Source organism: Engystomops pustulosus, chromosome 2 (assembly GCF_040894005.1).
Source record: "Engystomops pustulosus chromosome 2, aEngPut4.maternal, whole genome shotgun sequence".
Classification (NCBI taxonomy): domain Eukaryota; kingdom Metazoa; phylum Chordata; class Amphibia; order Anura; family Leptodactylidae; genus Engystomops; species Engystomops pustulosus.
Window position 1 is genome coordinate 18,936,925 of NC_092412.1, and position 17,666 is coordinate 18,954,590.

The following is a 17,666-nucleotide window of genomic DNA, read 5'->3' on the forward strand; positions in this document are numbered from 1 at the left end:
GCCCAAAAGAAAGTAAAACTTTCTCCTTACTGTAGAGAGGGGGGGTCTATAGGCTGAGACGTGACGATCCGCTCCGTAACATAAATCTGGATCCAGGAATCCCGAAGGGAAAAGAAAAAAAAATTGCAAAAATGTTGCAAAAATATTGACTTAAATCGGAACAAATCCGGGATTTTTTGGGGAAAAATTACGCAATTTTTGGAAGCAAAGCGGCTACGAATCAGCGTCTTCTGCTCAGGTTCAAAGTTTGCATTGTCCCCTACGAAGAAAATACAAAGAACAGAGGAGAACAGAGGAGAGCGCCCGCTCCTTACCCTTCAAATCTTTCCTCCAGTTCTAAATTTCAGAGGCTGCAGAGAGTCCAGGAATTTGTGTGCACCATTGTCAGCACCACAAGCGGGGGAGTCCATGCATTGCAAAAGTTTCAGGTCCCCTAGATAAAGTCAGCCCTGGGGGGCTCTGGCACCCCTCCTGGCTCCTCAGGATACAATGTATCGCAGACCACTGCCATGTAGACCTGTTGTGGAGACCCCGCCGCAGCCTGGATACAGGAAGTGCCCCCCTCCTCCCCTATTTGTGCACTTAGATGGAATGTGCCAGGCTCTTCTCCTACACAGCACAGTTGAATAGCTGTAACCCTTTCATTGCCTCCATATACCCTGAGCTCAGCTCTCCTGCAGATACTCTGCGGCTATAGTGTTACAGGTTGCAATGATCTGCAGCCGCCTGCAGGGAGGGAAGTTCCTATGAGCCTGGAGCAAGGAGCTGATCTGCAGGATGGATGAGGAATTATCATGTCTAGTACAGGAGGGGGCGGGGGATGGCACAGGGGGTCTCACTTTGGGGCAGAAGTTTTTCAAAAATGGCAGCATTTTGCAGAACAAAATTGTGGCTATACAGAATAACTGTATGTGGAGCGCTCCTATACATTACAGCTCCGACGGCTCAACTCACAATTCTGTAATATAATAATCACTTACCTGATTAATGCGCTATTATACACTGTGATAACTATGATAAGTAATGTTATGTATGTACACAGAGACTGCACCAGCAGCAGAATAGTGAGTGCAGCTCTGGGTATAATACAGGATGTAACTCAGGATCAGTACAGGATAAGTAATGTCATGTATGTACACAGTGACTGCACCAGCAGCAGAATAGTGAGTGCAGCTCTGGGGTATAATACAGGATGTAACTCAGGATCATTACAGGATAAGTAATGTCATGTATGTACACAGTGACTGCACCAGCAGCAGAATAGTGAGTGCAGCTCTGGAGTATAATACAGGATGTAACTCAGGATCAGTACAGTATAAGTAATGTCATGTATGTGCACAGTGACTGCACCAGCAGCAGAATAGTGAGCGCAGCTCTGGAGTATAATACAGGATGTAACTCAGGATCAGTACAGGATAAGTAATGTCATGTATGTACACAGTGACTGCACCAGCAGCAGAATAGTGAGTGCAGCTCTGGGGTATAATACAGGATGTAACACAGGATCAGTACAGGATAAGTAATGTCATGTATGTACACAGTGACTGCACCGGCAGCAGAATAGTGAGTGCAGCTCTGGGATATAATACAGGATGTAACTCAGGATCAGTACAGGATAAGTAATGTCATGTATGTACACAGTGACTGCACCAGCAGCAGAATAGTGAGTGCAGCTCTGAGTATAATACAGGATGTAACACAGGATCAGTACAGGATAAGTAATGTCATGTATATACACAGTGACTGCACCAGCAGCAGAATAGTGAGTGCAGCTCTGAGTATAATACAGGATGTAACACAGGATCAGTACAGGATAAGTAATGTCATGTATATATACAGTGACTGCACCAGCAGCAGAATAGTGAGTGCAGCTCTGGAGTATAATACAGGATGTAACTCACGATCAGTACATGATAAGTAATGTCATGTATGTACATAGTGACTGCACCAGCAGAATAGTGAGTGCAGCTCTGGAGTATAATACAGGATGTAACTCAGGATCAGTACAGGATAAGTAATGTCATGTATGTACACAGTGACTGCACTAGCAGCAGAATAGTGAGTGCACCTCTGGAGTATAATACAGGATGTAACTCAGGATCAGTACAGGATAAGTAATGTCATGTATGTACACAGTGACTGCACCAGCAGCAGAATAGTGAGTGCAGCTCTGGGGTATAATACAGGATGTAACATAGGATCAGTACAGGATAAGTAATGTCATGTATGTATACAGTGACTGCACCAGCAGCAGAATAGTGAGTGCAGCTCTGGCGTATAATACAGGATGTAACTCAGGATCAGTACAGGATAAGTAATGTCATGTATGTACAGTGACTGCACCACCAGCAGAATAGTGAGCGCAGCTCTGGGGTATAATACAGGATGTAACTCAGGATCAGTACAGGATAAGTAATGGCATGTATGTACACAGTGACTGCACCAGCAGCAGAATAGTGAGTGCAGCTCTGGAGTATAATGCAGGATGTAACTCAGGATCAGTACAGGATAAGTAATGTCATGTATGTACACAGTGACTGCACCAGCAGCAGAATAGTGAGTGCAGCTCTGGAGTATAATACAGGATGTAACTCACGATCAGTACAGGATAAGTAATGTCATGTATGTACACAGTGACTGCACCAGCAGCAGAATAGTGCGTGCAATCTCATTCTGCTGTGTGTTACTGAAGGGTGTGGTTGTGTGCTGCTGAGCTCCTGCACCACCTGGTGGAAGATCAATCCACCCAGGCCTGCTCTCTCCTCCCCAGGGAGGGAGTGGGTTACTGGGATGAGTGAGCCAGGAAAATCCCAGGCTTCTGCCTCCCGGACCAGGCCGGCGGGGGGCAGGAGAAGCCAGATACCGGCCAACATGGAGGGGGTGAGAAGATCTGCCCGAACCCAAGGACGCAGCGATGTGACCTCGGCTGCCACCCCCAAGACCCAGGGAAGCCGCAAGGTCTCCGGTTCACAGAAGATCAAGGCAAGTAACATCAGCCTGAGTGCTCCTCCTGGAAAGCTGAGTGACTGTGCGGGAAAGTTGGGTGGTTCAGCTGGAAAGCTGGGTGCTCACGGAGGTGTGCAAAAAGCATGGGGAGACCTTAAGACCCGGGAGTCTGCTACCATCTATGGCTCCCGGATTGCTGAGCACCTCCGTGAGTACGAGGAAGCTGGCAAGGCGCTGAATAGGCTCCAGGAGGAGATACGTGAGACCGTGGCCCTAGCGGGGGTGGCTACACAGAAGAAAAAGTCTGATCTTCTTAACACCATTGACAGACTTAAAGCCGAGGTCACCGCTCTGCAGGAAAAACGACGGTTGATCCGGGAGCACAGCGGTCCGTTCAGGGAAAAGTTGGAGAACGACGCAAGATTTGATGACATGCGCCAGGAGCAGCTGAGAAAGCTGAAGGGGCTTCAGATCCAGGCGGATGAAGGCGATGGCGATGATGAGGAGGATGAGGAAGACCTGCCGTGTCCGTCTGGTGGCCTGCACCAACACCAGCAGGCCTCGCACGACAGGCTGCCTGCAGAGCAAGCGCCATTACCATCAGGCTGCGGCTCTGCCAACCTGGAGGAGGAAAGTGATGACAGCGGTCAGGGGGGGGCGCTAATGGCTCAGATCCGTCAGCTTGAGTCCCCAGTTCACCTCCAGAACTTCTCCTTCGGCGATGATATGCCAGATGACGACCTAAAGAGAAAGAAGAGAGCCAGGAAGACCAAGGCGTCTCAGGAGGTGAATCTGGTGTTTCGTCCCCTCCCTGTTCCCTCCGGGCGGGCAGCAGTGCCAGCCTGTCGTGTAGGCCCCGTTACCCAGCCCAGCACGAATCCTGCAGTGGACTCGGTGCCAGGGTGCGGGGAGATTGCAAAGCCACGTTCCATCATGGCGCAGAGCACCAGCCTTGTTTGTAGTAGCAAGGATGGTGCAGGGAAGGCATCGGCCAAAAGGCCGGACAGTGAGGGCGATTCAGCAGGTCCTGGTACTGTGCGCTGCCCCCCAGTGGGAGGGGGGGGTGGCCCGGTGCCAGGGGCAGTGGCGGTGGCTCCTGTGGCCCCTAGCGCTGTGGCTGCATCTAGCTCCGGTGGGCAGCGGCAGTGTGATGGGGCTGCTGGGGCTTGTGGTGCGGCGCCTCCCAAGCGTCCTGTGCAGCCTGTGGGAAAGGGCGCAGGAAAAGTTTTATTTTGTATCGGTGCATCTGACCCTGGAGATGACCATAAGAGACTGTCCGGAGTCAATAAGGACAAGCGGCCTCTTTCATCCAGCGAGCAGCGATGCTCAAACCTTAGAAAAACTGTGGGACAACAAGGGGTTAATGCCAATGAGGCAGAGGGCACAAGTAAGATCGGAGTTGGAGCTGCCTCTTCTCAGGCTGTATCAGCTATGGAGGTGGCTCTACCCCCAGTGCCCAGTGACGCCGAGGCAACCCCAGGTCCTCCTGGCCCAGCTGGTGTGAGTGATGCAAGGAAGCGAGGCAGTGATGCAAGGAAGCGAGGCAGTAATGTACATAGTGTGGTGAATGTGGGGGTGGTGAATGGTGCTGAGGGGGGTGATCCTGTTGTGCGTGCTGGACCTTCTGCACCCCCAGTGGTGGCCGCTCCTATAAGGAGCTATGCGAGTGTCACCGCTGGCGCAAGTGGGGTTAACTCCTTGTCTCCTGACTCTGGGAATAGCGTTTTGCAAAGGCGTCTTCTGGAGGCTCTCAGGAGAGGGGAAAAGTCAATCACTGTAGAGGGGAGAGAGGTTGATCTGTCCTTCTGGACAGACAGGCATGGCCTGGCAGCCTTCCAAGAGAAAAGGGGGGGAGAGACTGTATGGTCTTTACCCACAACCGGGCCCGGAGCTGCCCGTAGGAATGTGGTTCGTCTTCGCTGGAGGGGCAGTGACGCATGCCCACCCAGGTCAAGGGTGGTGGAGCTCCTCCTGAAGATGAACTTCAGGGCTAGTGACATCTTTGCCCTGATACATCCTTATGGTACTCCGGAGTTCGATGTCAGCTTTGTTCGGCCGGAGGGCTTAGAGCTCTTCTGGTCGAATTATGAGCTGGCAAAGAACGAGCCCGCATGGCGAGACTTTGCTGTGCAAGCAGTGTCTCGACAAAACACAGTCAAGAAGGTGACCGTTTTGACCCGTAACGAGTCACTTTCTTGCATGGACATCATGACTTGGCTCAGTCGTTATGGTGAGGTTGTACAGGTACCTCAGAAAAACCGCGATGAATTTGGCATTTGGTCTGGGGCCTGGACCTTCATGATGAAGTTGAAGTGTTCAGGCGGCACAGTCGCCCACATTCCTTCTTCAGCCTTTCTTGGGCGGGACAGAATCCTGATTTTCTACCAGGGGCAGCCGAAGGTCTGTCACAGGTGCGGTGACCCCACACACTTTAGCGCCAGCTGCCAAGTGCAGAAGTGCGCTTTGTGTGGTGGGCTAGGTCATCTCGCTGCATCCTGTAAGGACATTAGGTGTAACCTGTGTGGTGAGCTCGGTCACCCTTTCAGCCGTTGTCCTCGCTCCTTTGCCAATGCGGTTGTGACCCCAGTGGAGGAGAGCCATGAGGTTGCTTCTGCTGGGGAGGGTACCAGCAGAGGTGGAGGAGCTGAGGGGCCTGTGAAGAAAAGTAAGAATAAGTCACCTTCTCAGTTGAGGCGGCTTGAAGCCAGACAAAAAGGGAGAGAACTGGGGAAGCCTCAGGTTCCTGGGGTGACCCTTGGTCCTTCCTCAGAGGCTGGTCATGCTACTGAGGCCCTGAGGGATGATGAGTTGGATGAGGAGGTCAGGAGGATGGAGCGCGAGAAAGGTGCCATGTCCTCCACGTCCTCCCATTATGAGAGTATGGATGAGGATAACAGGATTTGGCTAGAAAATAAGCGCAAGCAGAAAAAGAAAAAGCGCGGCGTATCTAAGGTACCTAAGGAAGGGAAAACTTCCTCCCCTCTGGTTGAGCTTTCCAACCGGTTCCTCACCCTCGATGAGATCGCCTCCTCGGAAGGAGAGGCTGAGGGTGGGGTTCTGGAGGTGGCGGCGGAGCAGCCTGCAGGGGGCGCCGAGTCTCTATCCTCTGGGGAAGCCGGGTCCTCAGAGTGGGAGACTGACTCAGAGTCAGGAGACAAGGACGAAGGAGAGGGTGGTCCGGGTGGGTCCTTGGGGGCCAATAATAACATGGACACCTCGATTTCGTTAAAGAGAAGTTGCCCCAATTCTGAAGGGAAAAGGGAAAAGGGATCATCCTCAGAGGAGAGTAGAGGGAAGGGAGGTAGTAAGAAAAAAGCCGTCTAACTCAATCACTCATGATGGCGGCACCCACTCCGTTGACACTGGCGTCCATTAATGTCGCCAGCATTAAGTCTGATGCGGCTAGATTTGCGGCCTTTGATTTTCTCGGCCGTGTTGAAGCCGACATTTTATTTTTGCAGGAGACCAGGCTGCCAGATTTGGCGGCCGTGTTTAAAGCTAAGAGGGAATGGAGACACGGGCCTTCCTATTGGTCTCTTGCGGCCGAGCCGTATAGCGGAGTGGCGGTCCTTTTTACCGCACCGGTAGAATGCCGACGAGTTATTGAGTTAGAAATGGGGAGGTGCCTGATCCTGGATGTCCTCATGAAGGGACAAGAACTTCGTCTTATTAACATCTATGGTCCCCAGTCCAAGTGGGACAGGAAGTGTCTCTTTATGAGGATCAAGCCCTACCTTTTTACAAGTCGGCAGGTGGTCTTTGGAGGGGACTTCAATGCTGTCACGAGGTCCCAAGATAGGGGAGGTTCCAGAGACAAGCTGACTTATGATAGCGTCGCTCTTAATAGCATAGCCAGTGAAGCTCGCCTGGTGGATGTCCACATCCGGCACACCCCAGGCCACGCGGGGTTCACCTATTATAGGGGTAGCTGCAGGTCTAGAATAGACAGGTTTTATTTAAAGGAGGAAGCCATCTCTTCAGCAGTGTCCGTTGTTGAGGTGGAGTTCTCCGACCACTGTTTAATTTTGTTTTCTCTGAATGTTACAGAGACCCCCCGGATGGGAAGAGGCTACTGGAAGCTCAATTCGTCTCTCCTGGAAGAAGCGGAGATCAGACAATCCTTTGAGGACTTTCTTCAGAGCCAGGTACCATTGCTGGGCCTTTGTAACAGTAAGTCAGAGTGGTGGGAGATGCTCAAGAAAAGGGTGGCGAGATTCTTCCGCCAGCTCTCGAGCCTCAGGAGCCTGGACAGGTACCGCCTGTATCAGGGCCTGAGGAGGAAACTCGAGCATCTCGTCTCGACTGGAGGTAGTCGTGAGGACATCTCCAGAGTGAAATCCTTGCTGAAGAGGTGTCAGTACGATAGACACGCATCTTTGGTTTTTGAGAGGGATTACGGGAAATACCGCTCGCCCGACCCTTACAGAAACTGCAAGATGTCAGTGAATGGTAAAGTTGTCACAGGACTGGTTGACAGTACGGGATCCCTGAAAAGGTCCAGATCAGGGATTCTGGAGGTCGTCAGATCCTTCTACTCGCACCTCTTGGGCAGGAAGGATCTAGATCGGGATGTGATGTCGGCTTTCCTGGCTGAAACTGTCCCTGAGCCAGGAGTAGACCCCTCTCTTGATGTTTTGACAGAGATGATTAGGGAAGAGGAAGTCAGCCGGGCGATTGAAGGGCTCGCCCTCAAGAAATCGCCGGGTCCGGATGGCTTAACATCCGAGTTTTATAAGACCTTTAAGGACGCCTTGGTTCCCCTCTTGACTGAGGTATTCAATGAGTGTCTTTCCTCGGGCGCTCTGCCGAAGTCAATGAGGAGGTCTGCCCTGATCATCCTGTCAAAGGGTAAGGACCGATCTCGTATTGAGAACTGGCGTCCCATAGCGCTTCTCAATACGGACAGAAAGGTTTTGGCAAAGGTGCTGTTTAATCGGCTGGTGCAGTTTGCGCCCCGGCTCCTTTCGGGGACCCAGCACTGCTCTGTTCCAGGCCGCAGTACATTTAGTGCTGTGCTCTGTGTTCGGGAGGCAGTGGAGCAGGGCAGGGCTGGTAACTGGAAGGGGTACTTGCTGTCCTTGGATCAGGCAAAAGCGTTTGATCGGGTTAACCACGAGTACCTCTGGTCTGTCCTTCTGAGGTATGGCCTGCCGGGTGGGTTTGTCAATTGGCTGAAAGTTTTGTACGCAGGGGCAGAGAGTTTCCCGCTTGTGAACGGTTGGATTGGCCGCTCTGTCCCATAGCGCTTCTCAATACGGACAGAAAGGTTTTGGCAAAGGTGCTGTTTAATCGGCTGGTGCAGTTTGCGCCCCGGCTCCTTTCGGGGACCCAGCACTGCTCTGTTCCAGGCCGCAGTACATTTAGTGCTGTGCTCTGTGTTCGGGAGGCAGTGGAGCAGGGCAGGGCTGGTAACTGGAAGGGGTACTTGCTGTCCTTGGATCAGGCAAAAGCGTTTGATCGGGTTAACCACGAGTACCTCTGGTCTGTCCTTCTGAGGTATGGCCTGCCGGGTGGGTTTGTCAATTGGCTGAAAGTTTTGTACGCAGGGGCAGAGAGTTTCCCGCTTGTGAACGGTTGGATTGGCCGCTCTTTTGAGGTTGGGTCTGGTGTTCGCCAGGGTTGTCCTCTGAGCCCACTACTGTACGTGTTCGCGATTGACCCATTCCTTAGGAGGGTTGATCGTGGGCCGTTGGTGGGAGTCGGGATGGACCGGGCAGCACCGGAAGCCACTCTAAGGGTGGTAGCGTATGCCGATGACGTCACTGTTTTTGTGTCCTCGAGAGGGGAGGCGCAATGGGTGATGTCAGAAGTTGACCGCTACTCAGAGGCTTCTGGGTCCAAGATCAACCGGGATAAGTGTGAGAGTCTCTGGCTGGGAGAGGGAGGTCCAGGCTTTGATCTCCCGGACACTCTTCCAGGGCCCCAAGACTCTGCCAATGTTCTCGGCATCGAATTTGGCCAGGGGGATTACCCCATGCAAAACTGGGAAGGCAGGCTTAAGATCGCCGCTCAGAGGGTGGACCAGTGGAAGGGTTGGTCTTTGACCCTCAGAGAAAGGGTTAGTCTGATCAAAACTTACCTGCTCCCATTGCTGATATATCTGGGCAGTGTGTGCATGTTGCCAGAACCCCTCTGGACTCGGGTCTACAGTCTGTTCTTCCAGCTGTTATGGGGGAATAGGCTGAACCTTATCAAGAGGGAGGTTACTTACCGCACGAGGAGACAAGGAGGGTTGTGTATGGTCAACCCTGTGGTGTTCCTAGTGAATACCTTTCTTAAGATCAATGTTGCAAACCTCTGGAAAGAGAGGGCTCCTCCGTGGGTATACTCCTGCAGGGGATGGTTTCGGCCTTTCTTCCAGGAATGGGAGACAGGAGGGCAAGTGAAGGATCTCCGTACACCACATGGGCATCTTCCGGCTTACGCTACCCCGGTTCTGAAGGTAATTCGCCGGTGGGGTCTGGGAATGTGGGAGATCAGGACCATGTCGAGGAAACTCCTTGACAAGAGGGTTCTGTTTGCCCGTTTCCAGAAGCCTCTGGCCCTCAGGGATTGCCCAAGTCGGGATCTGGGGGTGGGTTTGAGTTTATTGAATTCTATCCGGATCCCCTTGAAGTTTTGGGACTTGACTTGGCGCTGCTTCCATGGAAAGCTGTGTGTGAGGGACAATCTGAAGTGTAGGAGCTCTGAGGAAAGGGGTTGTCCCCGGGAGGAGTGCGGTGGCCTGCTGGAGTGCATGGACCACTTCCTGCTTCAGTGCCCCTTTAACACAGAGGTGTACAACCGGGTGGGCGCTTCCATCCATTGGCCCGGGTTGGCCGGTCTCTCCTATGCGGAGTGGGCCTATGGAGCATTCAGAGGCCTGGGTGGCCGGGACCGCTGCACGTTATTCCTAGTTAGTCTAGTGGTCAGGTACCACACGTGGAACGCACGGTGTTTAGTGTCGACGCAGCGTAAAATCCTCCCGGTGGATGAGGTGGTTAGGAACATTCTGGGTGACCTGGTGAAAGTGCGCTCTCTGGAGTATGAGAGGCTGGGCACGGGGAGGGCCTCTCTCCTTTGGAGGGGGTTCTCCTTTAGTGTCCCTTAGTCTGTCATCTCCTCTCCTGGTGTTGGGCTGAAGCTGACACTGTAGATTTTTGTTTTGTATCTGAGGTTATAGAGATGTAGGGGCTTGCAGGCGCCGAACCTGGGCTTTATGTGGTTTTGATATATGTTGGTATGTTTAATGTGTTTGTATCTTGTGTTATATGTAGTTATAGTTCTTGTGTATATAGGTTGGTTGGTTTTGGGGTGTTGGTTGGTTTTGGGGTGTTGGTGTTAGGGTGTTAGGTTGGGAGGGGGGTGGACGGGACTTGGACTATACGATCCTGGGCACTGGTCTGGACTATATAGCGTGAACTTTGGACGTTAGACCAGTGTCTGGGGGGGGGGGAGGGTGATGGGCGTGGGATTTAGTTAGTTATATTTATTGTTATTTAATGTTAATGTTATTTCCGTTATATTCATTGTTATTTCTGTGTTTATTTATTGTTTATTTATTTATGTGTATTTTGCTGTGTATTTCGATATAAAAAAAAAAAAAAAAAAAAAAAAAAAAAAAAATTAGGTGGTGGGACTGGGTGAAGGTTTTGTTTGTTTTCATGCTGAGTGTGTGGTGTGTGTGTGGCTGGGCCAGGAGGTTTTGTAAGTTTATTTTCGTTTATATTTGTTCTTTTGTAATTCTTTTGCCAGAAGTTATGGCTTTATTTATGTTTATTATTGTTATGTTTTTCACTTTTATATAAAATAAAAGATTTACAGGATGTAACTCACGATCAGTACAGGATAAGTAATGTCATGTATGTACACAGTGACTGCACCAGCAGCAGAATAATGAGTGCAGCTCTGGGGTATAATAAAGGATGTAACTCAGGATCAGTACAGGATAAGTAATGTCATGTATGTACACAGTAACTGCACCAGCAGAATAGTGAGTGCAGCTCTGGAGTATAATACAGGATGTAACTCAGGATCAGTACAGGATAAGTAATGTCATGTATGTACACAGTGACTGCACCAGCAGCAGAATAGTGAGTGCAGCTCTGGAGTATAATACAGGATGTAACTCAGGATCAGTACAGGATAAGTAATGTCATGTATGTACACAGTGACTGCACCAGCAGCAGAATAGTGAGTGCAGCTCTGGAGTATAATACAGGATGTAACTCACGATCAGTACAGGATAAGTAATGTCATGTATGTACACAGTGACTGCACCAGCAGCAGAATAGTGAGTGCAGCTCTGGAGTATAATACAGGATGTAACTCAGGATCAGTACAGGATAAGTAATGTCATGTATGTACAGTGACTGCACCACCAGCAGAATAGTGAGCGCAGCTCTGGGGTATAATACAGGATGTAACTCAGGATCAGTACAGGATAAGTAATGTCATGTATGTACACAGTGACTGCACCAGCAGCAGAATAGTGAGTGCAGCTCTGGAGTATAATACAGGATGTAACTCAGGATCAGTACAGGATAAGTAATGTCATGTATGTACACAGTGACTGCACCAGCAGCAGAATAGTGAGTGCAGCTCTGGAGTATAATGCAGGATGTAACTCAGGATCAGTACAGGATAAGTAATGTCATGTATGTACATAGTGACTGCACCAGCAGCAGAATAGTGAGTGCAGCTCTGGAGTATAATACAGGATGTAACTCAGGATCAGTACAGGATAAGTAATGTCATGTATGTACACAGTGACTGCACCAGCAGCAGAATAGTGAGTGCAGATCTGGAGTATAATACAGGATGTAACTCAGGATCAGTACAGGATAAGTAATGTCATGTATGTACACAGTGACTGCACCAGCAGCAGAATAGTGAGTGCAGCTCTGGAGTATAATACAGGATGTAACTCAGGATCAGTACAGGATAAGTAATGTCATGTATGTACACAGTGACTGCACCAGCAGCAGAATAGTGAGTGCAGCTCTGGAGTATAATACAGGATGTAACTCAGGATCAGCACAGGATAAGTAATGTCATGTATGTACACAGTGACTGCACCAGCAGCAGAATAATGATTGCAGCTCTGGGGTATAATACAGGATGTAACTCAGGATCAGTACAGGATAAGTAATGTCATGTATGTACACAGTGACTGCACCGGCAGCAGAATAGTGAGTGCAGCTCTGGGGTATAATACAGGATGTAACTCAGGATCATTACAGGATAAGTAATGTCATGTATGTACACAGTGATTGCACCAGCAGCAGAATAGTGAGTGCAGCTCTGGAGTATAATACAGGATGTAACTCAGGATCAGTACAGGATAAGTAATGTCATGTATGTACACAGTGACTGCACCAGCAGCAGAATAGTGAGTGCAGCTCTGGGGTATAATACAGGATGTAACACAGGATCAGTACAGGATAAGTAATGTCATGTATGTACACAGTGACTGCACCGGCAGCAGAATAGTGAGTGCAGCTCTGGGATATAATACAGGATGTAACTCAGGATCAGTACAGGATAAGTAATGTCATGTATGTACACAGTGACTGCACCAGCAGCAGAATAGTGAGTGCAGCTCTGGGGTATAATACAGGATGTAACACAGGATCAGTACAGGATAAGTAATGTCATGTATATACACAGTGACTGCACCAGCAGCAGAATAGTGAGTGCAGCTCTGAGTATAATACAGGATGTAACACAGGATCAGTACAGGATAAGTAATGTCATGTATATATACAGTGACTGCACCAGCAGCAGAATAGTGAGTGCAGCTCTGGAGTATAATACAGGATGTAACTCACGATCAGTACATGATAAGTAATGTCATGTATGTACATAGTGACTGCACCAGCAGAATAGTGAGTGCAGCTCTGGAGTATAATACAGGATGTAACTCAGGATCAGTACAGGATAAGTAATGTCATGTATGTACACAGTGACTGCACTAGCAGCAGAATAGTGAGTGCACCTCTGGAGTATAATACAGGATGTAACTCAGGATCAGTACAGGATAAGTAATGTCATGTATGTACACAGTGACTGCACTAGCAGCAGAATAGTGAGTGCACCTCTGGAGTATAATACAGGATGTAACTCAGGATCAGTACAGGATAAGTAATGTCATGTATGTACACAGTGACTGCACCAGCAGCAGAATAGTGAGTGCAGCTCTGGGGTATAATACAGGATGTAACTCAGGATCAGTACAGGATAAGAGATGTCATCACAGTGATTCGGCTTTCTCTGTAGATTCTTTCTATATATCCTATGTAAGTATTATTTATGGATATATAATTAGTAAGTAGTTTTGCCAATGACCAATTGCTATTAGTTTATTTGCAGTAGTGCCCTCTGGGGGTGAGAAGGAAGTATTGCGGTTTACAAAAAAAACAAGCAAGAGTAAAACAATGTAAATGAGATGTGAATAGTGACAATACTTATACCTGGTTATACCTGGTATGTGGTGCGCTGTCTATTTGGGGCGCTGTAGCTTTAAGACACAAAGCCCATATCTCCTTGGCGCAGTGCACACAGTGGATTCTTTGATGGGGCATTGGCAGGCGCTGCACACACATTACCTGGAGGTGTCAGATAACGGGGTTAGGACTACAGGCCATTCCCGAAACAGTCTGTACTATGTGATGGGAGAGGTCATGTCAGTCTACAACCTGACAATGACCGAAAATCACATGAGTTGCCTTCAGCGCTTACATGTGATCATGTGACATTACAGGCCCAAAGCCTGAGGCTGCAGTGACTGTGTCTGGTCTCCATGTCAACATAGCCCTAATCTGAGGAGATGAGTAGGAGCTGGCAGTAGTGCACCCTCAGGCTTTGGGCCTACAGCTCTGGCCTATTTTACACATACCCTTATCTAAAAAAATGTAAACTATCCAAACTAGGCCCCTAAGTCAGCAAACCGCAGTTTAGGCGGGCACTTAAAGGGGTGTTCCAACAGCAAGTTATCTGTGGACCCACTTTACAGATCTCTAGTTTACTAATATGTACACCGCTGGCCATCTTAAAGGCAAGGGCTGTCATGTGAGGCAAGAGCATGTCCATGATGTGGAGTCTGGCGGACATGATGTGCAGAGTGTGAACAAACAAAAGAAAGAAAGTTGTACCAAGAAAGTTCAAAAGTCAAGTGAAAAAATCCACAAATAAAATCCATGAGGAATTAATGAGGCGTCTGGACAGTAAGGAATTGTGCGAGGAGTACGGGACTAAGACTCTCCACCCGTTTATGAGGTCCAGGCCCAGAACTTTACAATGTCTCCTTTATGTCCGGGCCATGTCTAGTGAAGGGTTAATCCAAATAAAAAAATCTTTTGTGTCTGTAATGAGACAAGAAAGACTCTTCTGACCATCCATAGGGCATTGTCTATGGGGTCAGCGCTGATCAGACCCACACAAAGGAAAGTCACTTGTGTCAGTGCTTAGAGTGTTCCCTCCCCTTTAAATGGTTGGATGTTATTGAGGACCCACAGGACACAAAGGGTGGTCAGGTTTGAAAAATTCCTGGTTTGGCTAAATTGAAATCATTCAATTTCATTGGACAATGAATTGTCCATTAGTCCGGTGGTCATGAGTTTGGAAGTTTATTGGATTCTGGAGGCTATATCACAGATGGCCTCTAGAGGCAGCGCTCTATACACTATGCAATGGACATGGGTGATGTCACACATGGCACTTTTTAGGCCGTTTTTGGGCCGTTTTCAGTTAGTGCATGTGTTTTTTACGATCTGAAAACGCACTAACTAAAAACGGCCCAAAAACAGCCCAAAAACGCCATGTGTGACATCACCCTAAGGCTAGTACAATATATCGGGGAACATTTACTTACCCGGTCCTGTCACGATCCCCGAGTTGCGTTGTCCGACGAGGATGAAGTCCGGCGTGATTCACTAAGATCGTGCGCCCGAGATCCTGCATGTGTGGCTTCCCCGCTGAGGTCTGCCAGAGTTCACCATCTTCTTCCCGATGCATGTAAGTGCATTGTCTTGCGACACAATTTGAATTTTAAATCCTGCGCTTTGTCCAAATCAGTCGGATTGTCCGACGGCCACGCCCCACGAATTGTGTCGCATGAAAGTCGTCGCAAAATCCGATTGCGTGCGTCAAAAATCCCTGTTAAATGGGGCGCAAATTGGAAATAGTCGGGAAACCCACCGGAAATGCGGTGTGCGGACCCTTAGTAAATGTGCCCCATCATGTCCAAGGTGTTGTCCCCTTCCCCTGCTTAAGGGGGATCATATATGATGATGAGGGGCTTGTGAGCATTATATGTTGGTATTATTTGAGCACTGTGTGGTGATTTTATTGAAGTACACTATGGTGCTATTATTTGGTTACTATCTGATAATTTTATTAGTGCAGTGAATGGTGATATAATCTGAAGACTGTATTTTACTATAATTTCAACCGTGTGTGGTATTTTTTTGAGCATCGTATGACGGTATATTTTAAGCACAGTATAATGGTATTAGTTGTGAACTATGAGGTGGTTATATTTAATTAGACATAATGGGGGTCATTTACTAAGGGCCCGATTCGCGGTTTCCCGACGTGTTACCCGAATATTTCCGATTTGCGCCGATCTTCCCTGAATTGCCCCGGGATTTTGGCGCACGCGATCGGATTGTGGCGCATCGGTGCTGGCATGCACGCGATGGAAATCGGGGGGCGTGGCCGAACGAAAACCCGACGGATTCGGAAAAACCGCCGCATTTAAAAAAAAAATGTGTCGCGAAAATTGCACTTACCTTCACCAGGTATAGGCCGGTGAATTTCAGGGCATTCCAGCGGGGTCTCGGCTGACTTCAGCGCAGCAGCGCCATCTGGTGTACATCGGAGGAACTACCTTAGTGAATCCCGGCCGGACCCGAATCCAACGCAGAGAACGCGCCACTGGATCGCGAATGGGCCGGGTAAGTAAATCTGCCCCTGTATGTCACTGTATATGATCAGTCACTGTATAGTATTATTAGCCTTGTTATTTAGGGAATGGTATAGCAGTATAATTTAGGGATTATATAGATAACATATTGGGGCACATTTACTTACCCGGTCCATTCGCGTTCCAGCGGCGGCTTCTCGGACGAGTGTTCGGGTCTTCCGGAAATTCATGAAGGTCCTGCGCCCGATGTCCACCAGGTGTCGCTGCTGCGCCGAGGTCCGCCGAGTTGCGTCGGAGTTCACTGATCTCTTCCTGGTGCATGTGAGTATGGCCCATGCGACCAATTTTTTGTTTTAAATGCGGCGGTTTTTCCGAATCCGTCGGGTTTTCGTCCATCGCGTGCATGCCAGCGCCGATGCGCCACAATCCGATAACGTGCGCCAAAAACCCGGGGCAATTCATGGAAAATCGGCGCAAATCGGAAATATTCGGGTAACACGTCGGGAAAACGTGAATCGGGCCCTTAGTAAATGACCCCCATTGATTGATCTGCCTGGTCCCTATGTAAATATGTCACGTTCTGGGGCCCACAAAAAAGCGCACATGTGTTAAAAAACAAAAACAAATAACATTTCGGCAGAAATAATTTCTGTCTCTTTCAGTAAATGTCTGTGTCACCCTCCGGTCTGCGACTTCTCTTGTTATGGCGATTTATCACCTCATAAAAGAACTATGTCTGTTGCGACTTCTGGGTCTGTCAGCGACAAATCCAGATAGTCACATCCAACATCTAACCCAGACCTGCAGGTGTGAATGGTGACTACAGGGAGCGTGAGGTGAAACCCAAACCATAGACACGTAACCCTGACTGGGTGACAGGCATCTACATGTGTACATTGCGACCCCCGAAACTTAGAGAAGTAACTTATGGACCTCCTTAACTTCATGGGACAAAGCATGTGCCACGCAAAGTGTGACTATGAATATCCTCCGGGTGTGGAATAATACTCAAAAGTGAAAAATCTAATGTCAGGCTGATCCAACTGTAGGGAAATGCCTCAAGACACGGGAATGAGGTTGTTTGGGGCATGTGGCGGACCATGTTCCTATATGACCTCGCTACAACACCTGGGCAGGCCTGTGTCACCAGGCAGGACAGGTGACAACACCGGTTCCACCTGGTGGGGGAACAGGAGAGGTGTCAGCATCTACACACTGCTCCCAATAATAATAAAAAATCAGTACTCACCTTCTGCCGCTCCCCACAGTTAATTTTCTCCCTGGGATTCTTCAGCACTAGAGCTGGCAAAGCCAAATCCGTGTGCTCTGCCTCGCGCGCACGCTATGACATCATGAGCCGATGTCATAGTGTATGTGCGGGCAAACCACACGAACTGGGCTCTGCTTGCACTACTGCTGAAGAATCCCAGGATACCTATATACTGTTGGGGCAGTGGATACTTATAGATTGAAGAGCAGTGTGCTGGCTACCTATATACTGGGGGGAGGGGCAGTTTGCTGGATACAATATACTGGGGGGGCATGTGCAACACAGAAAAGGTGAAAGAATGGACTCTACCTGCCTGGTTCTCACTGTGCAGCATGGAGGAGGAGGTGTGATGGTGTGTTGGGGGGGGGGGGGATCTGCTGGTGACACTGTTGGGTGTGATGGTGTGTGGGGGGGATCTGCTGGTGACACTGTTGGGTGTGATGGTGTGTTGGGGGGGGGGGGATCTGCTGGTGACACTGTTGGGTGTGATGGTGTGTGGGGGGGATCTGCTGGTGACACTGTTGGGTGTGATGGTGTGTTTGGGGG

At 49.3% G+C, this 17,666-nt stretch overlaps 1 protein-coding gene across 2 annotated transcripts in view; it reads right to left on the reverse strand.

Moving 5' to 3' along the window:
• The window catches only part of ARHGEF17 (Rho guanine nucleotide exchange factor 17), a 139,560-nt gene extending 139,075 nt beyond the window's left edge, over positions 1-485 (reverse strand). Inside the window, exon 1 of one of the 2 annotated variants that reach the window (XM_072133865.1) lies at positions 315-485. The gene's annotated coding sequence lies outside the window, so the exon portion shown is untranslated. Of the gene's footprint in view, positions 1-30; positions 242-314 lie in introns of those variants that run through there. The other variant, XM_072133864.1, reaches the window with a different exon arrangement.
• Between the last annotated feature and the right edge of the window lie 17,181 nt (positions 486-17,666).